Below are 15336 nucleotides of genomic sequence, written 5' to 3' on the forward strand. Positions count from 1 at the left end.
GCACACAATGAGTCAGTGGCTGAGGTGGGATTTGAACCGGGGACCTCCTGGTTACAAGTCTGTTTCTTTAACTACTGGGGACCTCCTGGTTACAAGCCAGATTCTTTAACCACTGGACTACACAGCCCCTCAGTGTATTGTGAGGGTCTGGAACAAGCTCCCCAGGAATGTTGTTGAAGCTGACACCCTGGGATCCTTCAAGAAGCTGCTTGATGAGATTCTGGGATCAATAAGCTTACTAACAACCAAACGAGCAAGATGGGCTGAATGGTCTCCTCTTATTTGTAAACTTTCTTATGTTCTTATGTTCTTAATAATACAGTGTAATAATACTGCACACTGTATCTGAGCCGGAGGTTCAACAGCTGCTGCATTCAAACAAGCCAGGCGACTGGTTCACCACGGTGGACCGCAAAGATGCCTATTTCCAGATCCCCATAAAACCAGCACACATGAGGTACCTGCAGTTCACCTTTCAGGGAACAGCGTAGGAGTTCCGCTGTTTGGCCTCTCTCTAGCTCCCTGTGCATTTTCAAAGTGCATGGAAGCTACCCTGGCCCCAATGAGACTCAAAGGCATCAGAGTTCTGAATTATTTGGACGACTAGCTCTTGTGCCCAGTCTCCAGCTCAGGAAAAGTTGGGTCTTACGCTGAATCATGCGAAGAGCCAGCTCATGCTATCTTAGACAGCATGCTATCTGGGAGTGTGCTTGGACTACAGGTCCATGCTGTCCACTCTGTCGAATGGAAGAGTGCAGAGAATAGCTACCTGTATAGAGCTTTTTCAGCTCAACAAAGCGCTCACTGGGTCTCTTGGTTCAACATCACCACCTATTGGCAGTGTCTCATCACTCTCTAAAGGCACTCTCTTGGTGTAATCAGCCTGCCCATCTACACCTCGGCGTAACATTGGGCAGTGTCACCAGAAGGGAGGTCGTCTCCATGGACGCATCCAGCCTGGTCTGGGGCACTGTGTGGAATGGCAGGGGGGTGCAGGGGGTGTGGAACCCTCCTTGGCGGGGTCTCCACATCAATATTTTAGAGTTGCAGGCAGTTTACTTGGCCTTGCAATAATGTTTGCAGGAGGTTTGAGGGAGATATGTGCTTGTCCGTACAGACACACAACAGTGGTGGCATACATCAACCACCAGGGTGGCCTCAGATCTCCCAGTCTCCATCGCGTGGCCCGCAAGCTTTCGCTCTGGGTGCTCCGCTGTGTCTGGAGAAAATCAGACAGAACCGGGCCAAGGAACTCTTAGTAGCCCTTTATTGGCCCAGGAAACTGGTTTTCAGCTGATACATCTCCTGAGTGGCCAGCTGTGGACACTGCCCAAGCACATCAACCTGCTCAGGCAAGCGTGGGGGACCTTATGGCATCCCAATCCATCAAGCCTGCAGTTCTGGCTCTGGTCCTTGAACGTCTGCCTTTGAGCTGTCTGGGTCTTTCCAATACGATTATTGACACCCTGCAAAATGCCAGAGCAGCATCCACGCGTTCCTAGTACTGATAGAAGTAGGGCACCTTTCAGACGTGGTGCCTGCCTCGAGGGTTCGGCCCCATGGTCTGTCCCATGGCAATTATACTGCAATTTGTGCAGAACCTGTTTTACGAGGGGAAATCCCTATTTCAGTTTGCCATGTCAAAATTGACTCAGTCTCCCCAGCTTTGGCTGACTATGAAGGATATTGTTCCTCGCTGGAGACATAACGTGGTGCTTGAAGCACTTATGAAGCCTCCATTTGAGCCCTTGCATTCAGCTGAGCTGAAATTTTTATTGCTAAAGCAGCTTTCTTGCTTGCAATCACTTCTGCAAAGCAGGTGAGTGAGATGCAGGCAATCTCAATTGCAAAAGCCTGCTTAATTTTTGCAGAAGCCACCAAACCAGCTTTTTTGCCCAAAACTATCTCAGCATTTCATATCAACCAGTCTGTGGAATTGGAGGCTTTCCATCCACCTCCTTTCCAATCAGACAGAGAGCGGCAGCTCCATACATTACATTCTGTCTTGTTCGGGCACTAGTGTATTATATTGACAGGACCTGTTTTAAATACCATTATACACAGCTGTAACAATTACTATGTTCATACAATTATTAATTTGAGATTCAGCTTTTACCAGGGAACTCCACTAAATCCCTTGTTAAGAAAGATACAGGGTATTAAAGCTTGTGACAGAATAGCCGTCTGCCATGTGGGTGCGTGCATTCACTGCTGAGTGACAGCCAGGTGATCGAGATGGAGGTTGAAGTTGATACGCCCCCCGCAGGTGAACAGGATTTATTTACATATCAACACACAGCTCATGTGACACTACCATCAATGACAGAGCGCATGGAGCACATACAACACAATGTACGAAAACTTAGGTAGGATCTACAATATCTAAACTAATCTTCTCTGTTCAATAATAAACTAACATTGCTGAAGATGTTGATCATGGTGGATAAACAGTTAGGGCGGATATGTGACAGGTGGATACGCGACTGATTATTGTATATATATATATATATATATATATATATATATATATATATATATATATACACACACCATATTTAAATAAATCAATCAATCACTAAATAAATAAATAATTTGAATGTTTTTTTTTCAGCAGCTACTAAACAGCAACCTGTGTGATGTCATGGACAGTGTGAAGATGGAATCTAACCCAGTTAAAGAGGAGTTCCTTGAACATAAACTTGCCCCTTTTAGAGTGGAGTTCTCTAGACTGGCTTCCCTCCCCATTAAACAGGTGCTCTATGAGATGCAAAGTGACTGCAGTCAGCCAGAGGTCTCTGAGATTAAAGCTGAGCACAATGAATTGAAGATCCCACAGACCGAAGAACCCCTTCCTGTTAAACAAGAAGAGGTGATGGAAATTGTGTGTATTAAATCAGGAGCCCCCTGAAGTAGAGTTTGACCACATGGAACCAGGGAAGGAAGAATCCAAGGATTTCAAACCAAACATCCCTGAGCTGGAGCCTGTACGCCTGCAGTAGTGTAGTGTGGTGCTGGAGGGAATATGCATGAGAGAGCAAGGCATTGGAGAGAAAGGCTCTCCCAACAGCATGCAAGGAGATGGAAAGGAAGACAGACGGTCATGTTCAGAATACAGTCTAACCGGTGAGTGACTCCCAGTAGCTGTGACATTTTTGTCGCAGGGCACACTATTATATATAAGTTCCGACTACGCCACTGGGGATTTGCACCTGTCACAAAGACGGCCAGAGTGGGTGGCGTCAGACCAGAAAGGAATACACAGACAGAGACGGTGGTGATGATGAGCTGAGTGCAATGGCTGCACGTGAATTAATTCTGTGCAACCCCGTGCTCACATATTACATTTAACCAGCACGTGAAGTGATTTGTGCCCTCCTCGTGCCTAAATACAAATCTACACTTTTTAAATACACGTGAAACACAGACCCGTTTATATCCCGTGTACCAATCTATACACCAACATTAACACACGCAACATACAGCAACACATAACACACAAAATACACACAGGGGCGGGCACTTTGCCACAGCACCCCAGAAATATTTTTGAATATCTAAACAATTCAGGCTAAAGAGAGTTCAATTATATTCAGGAGGGGAGCCACACCACCGACCAACAAACACCCAGGAATGGACAGCACACCAAAAACTGTAATTAGTGGACAGCAGTTTTATACAACAATTGTTAAAACCCACTAACAACAAGAGAAGTGATTAATAAAAAAATAAAAAAATGAAACAGCAAGATAACAAAGGAAAAAAACTGAACAAAACAAACTATTTAAATCAAACACACAAAACACAACAGGGTTAATACAATAATTAGACACAATATACAGTAAGACCATACAGTCCAAATGACGAAACGTCAGTCACAAGGCAAGGACCATTTGTTAGAAACAGAGAGTCGGCATGTTGCATGGTTCTGCAAGCCAGTGGTTCCAATCCTCTTGAATAGCTGCCGGTTACGTCAGAATCCAAAGGATCTTCTCTGTGCAAACTCACAATAAACTAACAAATAAAACAAAAGCACGAATAAAAAGAATAAAAACCCAGGCAAGTAATGTTTAAAAAAAATAGTTAAAAACTAAGTTCAGGACAGAATTATGGTAGTGTATTTATACAACGCTAAAACATTCAGACCAAAAAAGGTAACTACTAGCAGCCAACCAATAAATATATTAACTACAGCATCAATACAATACACATATTCAACTACAGCAACAAATCTATACATATATTACTACAGCAGCAAATCCATGCATATATGACGACTACAGCAGAGGCGGGACCAGAGTATAAAACTGGGTACGAGAGTAAGTGCACAGCACACTAAAACCAGATGCAGTGGGTATCTAAAATACTAATTCACAGTGGCTTCTATTTTCAGCGTTCCTTTATGGTGCAAAACACCAAAACAAAGGTTAGAAATCTGAGAGGCACTTAACTCTGCGGAAGGGCTAGTCGACACGCCCTTCCTATTGTAGTTTCTCGCCTTCCTCTCAAATCCGCCTCTTCACCACACCCCCTTAAGCAGCAATGACTTCAGCTAAGCATTTCCTGTAACTGTTGGACAGTCTCTCACATCGGTTTTGAGGAATTTTGGCCCATTCCTCCTTACAGAACTGCTTCAACTTGGTGACATTTGAGGGCTTCCTCGCATGGACAGCTTGCTTCAGATCCTGCCACAACATTTCGATGGGGTTTAGGTCCGGACTTTGACTAGGCCATTCTAAAACGTGGAATTTCTTCTTCTGCAGCCATTCTTTTGTAGATCTGCTTGTATGTTTAGGATCATTGTCTTGCTGCATGACCCACTTTCAGTTCAGCTTCAGCTCATGGACGGATGGCCTGATATTCTCCTCTAGAATCCTCGATACAATGCAGAATTCATGGTTGTGTCAATGATGGCAAGCTGTCCAGGTCCTGAGGCAGCAAAGCAGCCCCAAACCATCACACTCCCACTACCATGCTTGATGGTTGGGATGAGGTTCTTGTGTTCGAACGCAGTGTTTGGTTTAAGCCATTGAGGCCAAAAAGTTCTACCTTTGACTCGTCTGTCCAGAGAACATTGTTCCAGAAGTCTTGTGGATCATCTATGTGCTCTTTGGTGAACTTCAGATGGGAAGCAATGTTTTTTTTAGAGAGCAGTGGTTTCCTCCTGGCTATCCTTCCATGAACACCATTCTTGTTCAGTCTTTTTCTGATAGTTGAGTCATGAACACTCACATTATCCAAGGCAAGAGTGGCCTGCAGATCCTTGGATGTTACTCTGGGGTTCTTTGTGACTTGCTTGATGATTTTCCAGTTTGTTCTTGGAGAGATTTTGGTTGGACGACCGCTCCTGGGTAGAGTGACTCTGGTCTTTAACGTTCTCCATTTGTAGACTATCTGTCTGACAGTGGATTGGTGGAGCCCCAAATCCTTAGAAATTGTTTTATAACCCTTTCTAGACTGATGAGCATCAATAACGGTTTTTCTGAGGTCCTCAGAGATTTCTTTTGACCGTGACGTGTTTCCACACACCTGTATGATGAAGACCAAACTCACAAGTTTCTGATCTTTATATAGGGGCATCCCTAACTCACCCCTGAAGATCTACCTAATTATGTAAACACCTGATTCTAATTATCCCCTTAATTGAGCTGGTAAAACCAGGGGATCACTTACTTTTTCACATACCCTGAATCTTAATTACTCATTGTTTGTCTAATTCATACATCATTTTGTTTAAAAAGACATGGAATTGGTTAATATAAACCCTATTGGATATTTAAGAAAAGACTGTTTTTTATTCAAGAAGGCTACCATGGTACAACTATGGAATTTCCATACTTATCTTTGGGGTTCACAAACCTTTTCTTGGCACTGTAGTCTCTTTTGGGTGGTACTTCAAAGACTGTCCCACCTGTGTATTGAAGAGATGTTTCCATTAACATATAGAGTGGTAGAACCAGACCACGGCTGTCTGGAAAATAGTGTATTCAGGTATGGAGTGAAAAGCCATCTAGTATAACAAGATTGTCTGGAGAGGATGCAAAGTTGCTATGAACTAGTGGAATGGCCAGTTCTGTTTGTTCTCAAACTGTCCAATCATGGACCAGAATTTGTAAGAAACTGCCTACTGTTTTCTAAGGATAGAAAAGGGATTGTTTGACACACATATTCTCTCTCTCCATTCAACATGCTCTTCATTCAACATCGGCTGTCCACAATCTCTCCTCTGTTCATCTCTTGCTATCCTTACACTGATACGCTGTAAGGGGGAGATCCCTTTGAAAACTACATCATCTGAGTAACTCTTTCTGGAACACAACAAAGCTTGTTGGAAAAGACAGCTTCATGATTCTATCCTGCTGGACATCACTACGAGTTTTCAAAAAACACAGCCAGACATTAATTTCTTTGAGGAAATCACCAGGCAAAATAAAACTAAACCGCATTCTTTGCAAAATCATCTTCACCACGAGGAGTCAAAACTTTATTTCGAGACTTTTCAACTTATTTCTATATGGTAAATATCATATTTATTGAATTTCCATGGTGCATAGAAATGATATGAGTAATTTGTAAATGGTGTACAATGAAATTCTAAATAAATCCATTGTTTGAACCGAATATATCTTGATCGAATATATTAATGTTTTTGAATGTTTTAGATGTACTGTATTTAGAATTCTGATCAAATATATGGTTTAATGATTTTCTGAACACGCTTAACTAATTACAAAATGAAATAAACAAAAGTAATTTTATTTTTAAACTGAGTTGTCTGTTTTTATTTATGAATGTTATTCAAGCACTGTTAGAAATACCATCTATTAAGTTAATGGGCAATAGTGTTTTAAATATTAAGTTAGCTATATACAGTGAACATAAAGTATATATTGAAGTAAATTAATCTTTGTATTTTAATTGGATTTATTTACATTAACTGATAAGTTAGGTCATATTTTCTTTTGAGATACTATAATTAATTTATATACTAACCAATGTGGTTTACTTAATTTACCCCAGATAATCAATATTAAGTTAAAATCTGCCAGTGTGCCTTTACACATTCAAGAATGAACTCCATTAGAAATGAAGTGCCCTATGATTCAGTGTTTTCTTTCTTATTTTCATGTTCCTTTTCAAGTACGAAATGTAACCATTACTGAATGGGATACATCTCATATAGTCTGAATGACCTGAGCACTTCTATCAAAGCTGCTCCTTTAAGAGCCCTGTATGCATCGGGTGTCATCGGCTCTGCCCCAGGAGATAAACACGAGTAGTGCAGAGGACTCAGCGCCATTTTTCTTTCAGCATGCTTGAGGAGGAGTGAGGAGAAGATATATTCACTTTTCAAATTTGAAATAATTTTGCTTTAATTTTAAGCTTAACCCTTTGCGGTCCATTTATTCAGCGCATCTCAGGCGCGTCAGGTCCAATTTATTTTCACACGCGCCAGTACTGCATCTCCAGCCCCGACCCACCCCTTGTTCGCTGTATTTTTCACATACCTCTTCATAGTCGTGCATACTGATAAATCATCTCCTGATCACTCGTTTTATCACCAAACTCTCACATGGCCATTGAATAGTTTTCTCAGCTTTTTCCGGAGAAACAATGACTAGAGACCTGTGCTTTACGTCTTTTTGATGATGTCGAACAGGGAACGACATCGGACTGGAAACGAAAAATTGTAATGTCGGATCTGGTCCAACATAAGACCGCAAAGGGTTAATTATAAGCGTATTTTAGCCTAGGTTCTGATTAAGTCCCTTCCACTGCCTTGTGTGCTGCGTGAAGCTGGCAGTTCCCCCTGCCCCTTCCCCGGGATTCAGTCCCTTCTGTGGCTACATTTTGTAGATTATGTTGCAGACAGATGGGTATTTTTAGTAATGAGTTTAAGTCTGTGAATGCTTGGACACTGGCTATCTTATTTATAAAGCACCATTCGCACCAAAGGCTTCTCAAAGGTACTGTACAGAAACGACAATTCAAATACAATCCAAAAAACACAAACAATATACAGGAGAACAATGTTTAAAAAGACAGTACAGGCACTCTAGGATAGAAAGGCCAATGTATAAAAGTAAGACTTAAGTCTAGATTTAAAAGCTGTAACAATCCCAGCTCCCAGCCTCCCTCACTAAGGTAGGAAGGGCATTCCACACCTGTGGTGCTATGTGTGAGAAAGCCTTTCCAACCATTTAAATTTTACTCACCCTCGGGACAATCAAAAGAACTGCATCCTGTGATCTCAGTGAATGACTGGGTACATATGGGACGAGGAACTATTGTAAATAAAGGGGTGCCAGACCATTCTGGACTTTATAAGTTAAAAGAAAAATCTTAAATCTAAACTCCACCTACTAGTTAGGATCCTAGCGGTGGTGCTTTGGACGAGCTGGAGTTGAAATAACAAAATTTTTGGAATACCAGAGGAGTGCATTACAGTAACCAATTCTGGATGATATGAATGCATGCATAAGTCTCTCGGCATCACATCTGGAAATTATGTGTCTAATTTTTGCAATATTTTGCAAATGATAGTAGGAAACTTTAGTAACTTCTTGTGACAGAGAAAGAATGAATCTTGGTTATAAATCTCCCTCCCAACCTGTGAGGGCGCTGTATAGAGGGAACAGTGTGCCCCGGACTGGATGGTTTGACAGTTCATTCCAGGGTCAGTCAGAAACCGATCATCCAGGAAGGGGATGGATTCACAGTACCAGAAGTCATCGCCTTAATGCGTTAGGCGATGTGTCAGTCATGGATTGGAGGATACGTGATTGCACTCACTACCAAAGTGGGCGTAACGAGGGTATTCAGGGGATGTGATGAAATGATTGGTTCCTTTTGTTATGGTTGTGAATGGAGCGCTGATGAACCATAAACTAACCGTGAGTGATTTGTATTTGTTTTGTGTGTTATTCACCATGTCTGATTTGTACTTATTAGATGGCTAACACCTGGGAGCTGTCGCTGTGAAGCCAGCATTCATCCCGGATTACAATACTGCATTGAGCACTATTTATTGTGTATTCACCACTGGCACTGGAGCCCCATGAAAAGGATGCAGAGCTGTGCATGTACATTGCTTGTACTTGTTATTATTCCCGGACTGAAACCCAGTATTGTTTAGTTGTGCAAATACACATTGGTGTGTATTTGCCAGCACCATTATTTAATGTCCAGAAGAGCTAAATAAAGCTCTATTCAACCGTGAACATTGTTTGGATTGTCTCTATTGTACACTGCATCACCTCTACACCTGCACACTACAGACCAAATTGCCACATTTCTCTAATATGTTTCTCAAATGACAGCAGGGTAAAAAATAACACCTAAGTTTTTTATATCTGATCTAAGACCTGAAGAGAAGTTACTAAGCTCAGGCTCTTGTAATACCACATTATTTATTTGTTTTTTGGAACACACTAGCATAACCACTGTCTTTTCTGAGTCCAGCAACAGAAGATTCAGAGTCATCCAGCACTTAATATCTGCTAGACAGGCCGTAAGTAGCCGCCAGCTCAAGTATATCCTAGCTTACGAACAAACAAAGCTGTGTGTTGTCCACATAACAATGGTAATTCACCCTATGTCTATGTATAACATCATCCAGAGGAAGCATATATAGTGAGAACAACATGTGACCCAAGATAGAGCCCTGTGGGACCCCATATAAGACCGACGTTTCATATATGTCCTCCCCATAAGAGACAAACTGGAATCTGTCTGCAAGATAGGACTTAGACAACGAAAGTTTGTCCCAAAGTTCTTTTGAAAGTGCCTTGGTGCTCATGGTTGAGTTTAAAAAGTTTGCTTACTATATCCTGAAATCATGTGAATCACTACAATTTGGTAGAGACCACACTTAACTTGGTGTGTGATTCTGAAGGTGATTGTTACACCTGAGCTAATTTAGGATTGCTATTACAAGGGGGGGGGGGGGGGGTGGACACTTATCCAACCAAGCTATTTCAATTTATTTTTAATTAATTTTCCACTAATTTCTAGAATATTTTTTTTCACTTGGAAGTTGTGGGGTAGGATGTGTAGAAAATAAACTATTTTAATGTATTTTAATTCCAGGCTATAAGGCAACAAAAGGTAATAATTTTCAAAGGGGGTGTAGACTTTCTGTAGGCACTGTATATATACAGTGCAGTCTGTTTATAAGAATCACGGATATAAGAATCAACCTCATATAGTGAGAACCAAATCAATCCTATAATAACCAATGCAAAATAATCCACATAAGAATCATTTCGGGGCAATATGGTACTTGATCAAGTGCAATGACATCTACAGCCAATAAAAGATGTTCTTGAATTTAATTGATCACATCTCACATGATTAGGCATGTACGCAGTGTGGATCGTGCAATGATGCAGGAAACACTGCATTGTTTGTAATCAAATGTGACTGCACCACTGCATTGTGCAGGTATGTTTTTTGTGTTTTCTGTCAGTGAAAATGTGTTTCAATAAAGTAAATTCAGATTTATTGAATACATACTGAGTACAGCAGTGTTACTGTGTGATATGCATGTAGAGGGAGTGGGATTGTGACGTGGTACGGTGAGGAGGAGGGCGGATTGCAGAGCTTTGCATCTCTGCTTAATGAAAAACTGTGAGATTTGCACTGCAACAGAAAATAAGTAAGCCATAGTTGCTTAAATGCAGTGGTAGTCCTGACAGTAAAATACTGTACTGTAATGTCATTTTAATTCAAAGGCCATTACACGTAACACCGCACGGCAGTTAAACTAGGCACCTTCACAAGACGATTCTCAAGTATACTGTAGTAAAATAGGATTCTGCAGCCTTGAGTAGAAGCCAGATTAATGGGGAATTTTAACTTCCCCCATATAAAATGGGAAAACCCAGTGGGGGAGCATGACAGACGAAATTGACATGGTGGAAATGACAAACGACTGCTTCCTAACGCAATTTGTCAAGGCATCGACTAGAGGTCTTAACTGCAAAGCATATGACATTGTTTATTTAGATTTCCAGAAGGCTTTCGACAAAGTCCTGCATAAAAGATTAATTCTCAAACTGAACACAGTAGGGATTCAAGGAAATGCATGTACATGGATTAGGGAGTGGTAACAGGTAGAAAACAGAAATTACTGATTAGAGGAGAAACCTCAAAATGGAGCGAGGTAACAAGTGGTGTACCACAGGGATCAGTATTAGGTCCTCTGCTATTCATAACCTACATTAATGACTTCTGATATAGTAAGCAAACTTGTTAAATTTGCAGATGACACAAAAATAGGAGGAGTGGCAAACACTGATGCAGCAGTAAAGGTCATCCAAAATTATCTAGACAGCATTCAGGACTGGGCAGACACATGGCAAATGACATTTAATAGAGAAAAGTGTAAGGTACGCAGGCAATGAAAGTGTGCATTATAAATATGAATACTGAAATTGAAGAAGGAATCTATGAAAAAGACCTAGGAGTTTATGTTGACTCAGAAATGTCTTCATCTAGACAATGTGGGGAAGCTATAAAAAAAGGCCAACAAGATGCTCAAATATATAGTGAAATGTGTTGAATGTAAATCAAAGGAAGTAATGTTACAATGCATTAGTAAGACCTCACCTAGAATACTGTGTTCAGTTCTGGTCACCTCGCTACAAAAAGGATATTGCTGCTCTAGAAAGAGTGCAAAGAAGAGCGACCAGAATTATTCCGGGTTTAACTGTTGAACCCTAGATTTGTAAAGGTATAACCTGTCAAGTTTCTTGCATTTTTTACTGTTTTTCTAATGTACGCAGTATTTACTAGGCTCCAATTTATTCTGCAAAGACAAAATACAGTCAGCATTCGGATATCCGTTACCCAGATACATGTCAGTCGCGTTTTACCATCCTTATATTAACAATAAAATCAATCCCCATTATATATATATATGTAACAAATTAATGCACTTACCCGTCACACGCGATTTCTGACACCAGTTTTCTGATACAAAGCCCATCTCTTCAATGTTGCAATTGACTTGTTAAACCGTCACACTCTGCGTTCCTTTATTTTTCTTTTTTTTCTGGCATGACAAATCATCTTTATTGTGCACTGCAGTTACACAGCGCTTCCTCCAAAAACAAAGTGAATGAGACCAGGCACGGAATGTAAAAGTAAATCATTAAACAGTTTAGATACTGTGATGCATTTTTTAAAATCTGTGATCTTTAGTTGCTTTTGTGCACTTTCATTTGCATGTGAACTGTGACATCAGGGCCTTATCAAGCACTATATTCTGCAATTTTGAATACTGACTTTGGATACGGTTTTAATTCTGGAAACTTTTTTTTTTTTTTAAATCTTTTGCTAAATTGCATTTTATGTTTTAAGCAGTTCTATGTATGGGTAACATTTTGATTTCATTTTGCTGTTGGGTTGTTAAAAGGGAATTTTACATACTGCTACAATACGTACTGAATTTAAAAGTATGTACTGTATTACAGTTCACATGTCCAGTCGTCTCTTTAGCAAGTGATAGTTTCAGAATTATATCATTCTGAATTAAAATACTACTTCTGTTGAAAATATAGTGCTGTACCAACAAAACCAACTACAGTACATCTACATGGAAGCCTGCTTATTGTAACAGTCCTTTCAGCTATGTATTTTTGACACTATCTTTTTTGTGTTCCCTGAAGTTTGTCTTTTACTGCTGTGTTATGCTGTGTTATATATATACAGTACTGTGCAAAAGTTTTAGGCAGGTGTGAAAAAATGTAAGAATGCTTTCAAAAATAGACATGTTAATAGATTATATTTATCAATTAACTAAATGCAAAGTGAGTGAACAGAAGAAAAATCTAAATCAAATCCATAGTTGGTGTGACCACCCTTTGCCTTCAAAACAGCATCAATTCTTCTAGGTACTCTTGCACAAAGTCAGGGATTTTGTAGGCATATAGTCAGGTGTATGATTAAACAATTATACCAAACAGGTGCTAATGATCATCAATTCAATATGTAGGTTGAAACACAATCATTAACTGAAACAGAAACAGCTGTGTAGGAGGAATAAAACTGGGTGAGGAACAGCCAAACTCAGCTAACAAGGTGAGGTTACTAAAGACAGTTTACTGTCAAAAGTCATACACCATGGCAAGACTGAGCACAGCAACAAGACACAAGGTAGTTATACTGCATCAGCAAGGTCTCTCCCAGGCAGAAATTTCAAGGCAGACAGGGGTTTCCAGATGTGCTGTCCAAGCTCTTTTGAAGAAGCACAAAGAAACGGGCAACGTTGAGGACCGTAGACGCAGTGGTCGGCCAAGGAAACTTACTGCAGCAGATGAAAAACACATCATGCTTACTTCCCTTTGCAATCGGAAGATGTCCAGCAGTGCCATCAGCTCAGAATTGGCAGAAAACAGTGGGACCCTGGTACACCCATCTACTGTCCGGAGAAGTCTGGTCAGAAGTGGCCTTCATGGAAGACTTGCAACCAAAAAGCCATACCTCCGACATGGAAACAAGGCCAAGCGACTCAACTATGCACGAAAACACAGGAACCGGGGTGCAGAAAAATGGCAGCAGGTGCTCTGGACTGATGAGTCAAAATTTGAAATATTTGGCTGTAGCAGAAGGCAGTTTGTTCGCCGAAGGGCTGGAGAGCGGTACACGAATGAGTGTCTGCAGGCAACAGTGAAGCATGGTGGAGGTTCCTTGCAAGTTTGGGGCTGCATTTCTGCAAATGGAGTTGGGGATTTAATGGTCTCCTCAATGCTGAGAAGTACAGGCAGATACTTATCCATCATGCAATACCATCAGGGAGGTCCCAAAATTGGCCCCAAATTTATTCTGCAGCATGACAACGACCCCAAACATACAGCGAAAGTCATTATGAACTGTCTTCAGCGTAAAGAAGAACAAGGAGTCCTGGAAGTGATGGTATGGCCCCCACAGAGCCCTGATCTCAACATCATCAAGTCTGTCTGGGATTACATGAAGAGAGAGAAGCAACTGAGGCTGCTTAAATCCACAGAAGAACTGTGGTTAGCTCTCCAAGATGTTTGGGCCAACCTACCTGCCGAGTTCCTTCAAAAACTGTGTGCAAGTGTACCTAGAAGAATTGATGCTGTTTTGAAGGCAAAGGGTGGTCACACCAAATATTGATTTGATGTAGATTTTTCTTCTGTTCACTCACTTTGCATTTTGTTAATTGATAAATATAAACTATTAACATGTCTATTTTTGAAAGCATTCTTACTTTACAGCACTTTTTCACACCTGCCTAAAACTTTTGCACAGTACTGTGTATATATATATATATATATATATATATATATATATATATATATATATATATATATATTAGCTCAAAGAGCCAGCTGCCCAACGTTTCGATATGTTGTACATATCTTTCTCAAGGGAGCCTGTGTTTGAATCAAAACATTGGAGGTATTTATAGGTTTTTGACGACATGACAACTACTTGTTATTGTTTACATTCAAATCCATGATTTATTCTTACATGATGTAATGGTGTTCTATATATTGTGACATCATTTTTACTTCTATCTTTGAATCTGTATTAATTCTAATTAACACTACTTTATCTAAACTTATATTTTTATTATATCATGCAATGCTGGCTCTGAGGATCAGTCTAGATTTGGCCTCCCCAGCGCATCAGTATGCACAACTTTTGAATGAATTTTGTTTATTTATTTAAATGTTATATATTTATTGAAGTTAATTAGTTCATTCTTTTCTGTTGAGTCCCGCTGGCATAATCGTGTTCAGCCTATTTATCCATTTACTTTCTTTTATTCTTCTATATGTCGCATTGTCTAATTTGAGCTGTTCTAATACTACAAACTTGACATCATTTATGTCATGTCCCTGACTGGTGAAGTGCTGTACTATTGGTTCATTCATTTTTTTATTTCTAATTAATGAAAGGTGGTTCTGAATTCTTTTATATAAAGTAGTTCCAGTCTCTCCAACATACTTGATTTCATCACATTTTTCACAGGCTATTCCATAAACAACATTGCTATTTTTACAGTAGGTATTAGTTTTTAGTGGATATGTGGTGTTCTTATGTTTAATTATATTTTTTCTTTTGTCTATGTATTTACACACTTCACATTTACTGGTGCACATGTTCGTAGAACCTATTTTGTCAATTATTCTTTTATGTTTACTGTGAACTAAAATATCACCTAAATTAGCTTCTCTTTTGAATGCTACAACTGGGGCCTTAAGAAATACTTTTTTTTAATTTTTCTGAATTATGTAGAATCCGCAAGTGTTTCCAAACTATTTTAGAAATATTGGGCAAAAGTTTAGAGTAAGTCATTATTAATGG

Source organism: Acipenser ruthenus, chromosome 48, assembly GCF_902713425.1.
Source record: "Acipenser ruthenus chromosome 48, fAciRut3.2 maternal haplotype, whole genome shotgun sequence".
In the NCBI taxonomy this organism is placed as follows: domain Eukaryota; kingdom Metazoa; phylum Chordata; class Actinopteri; order Acipenseriformes; family Acipenseridae; genus Acipenser; species Acipenser ruthenus.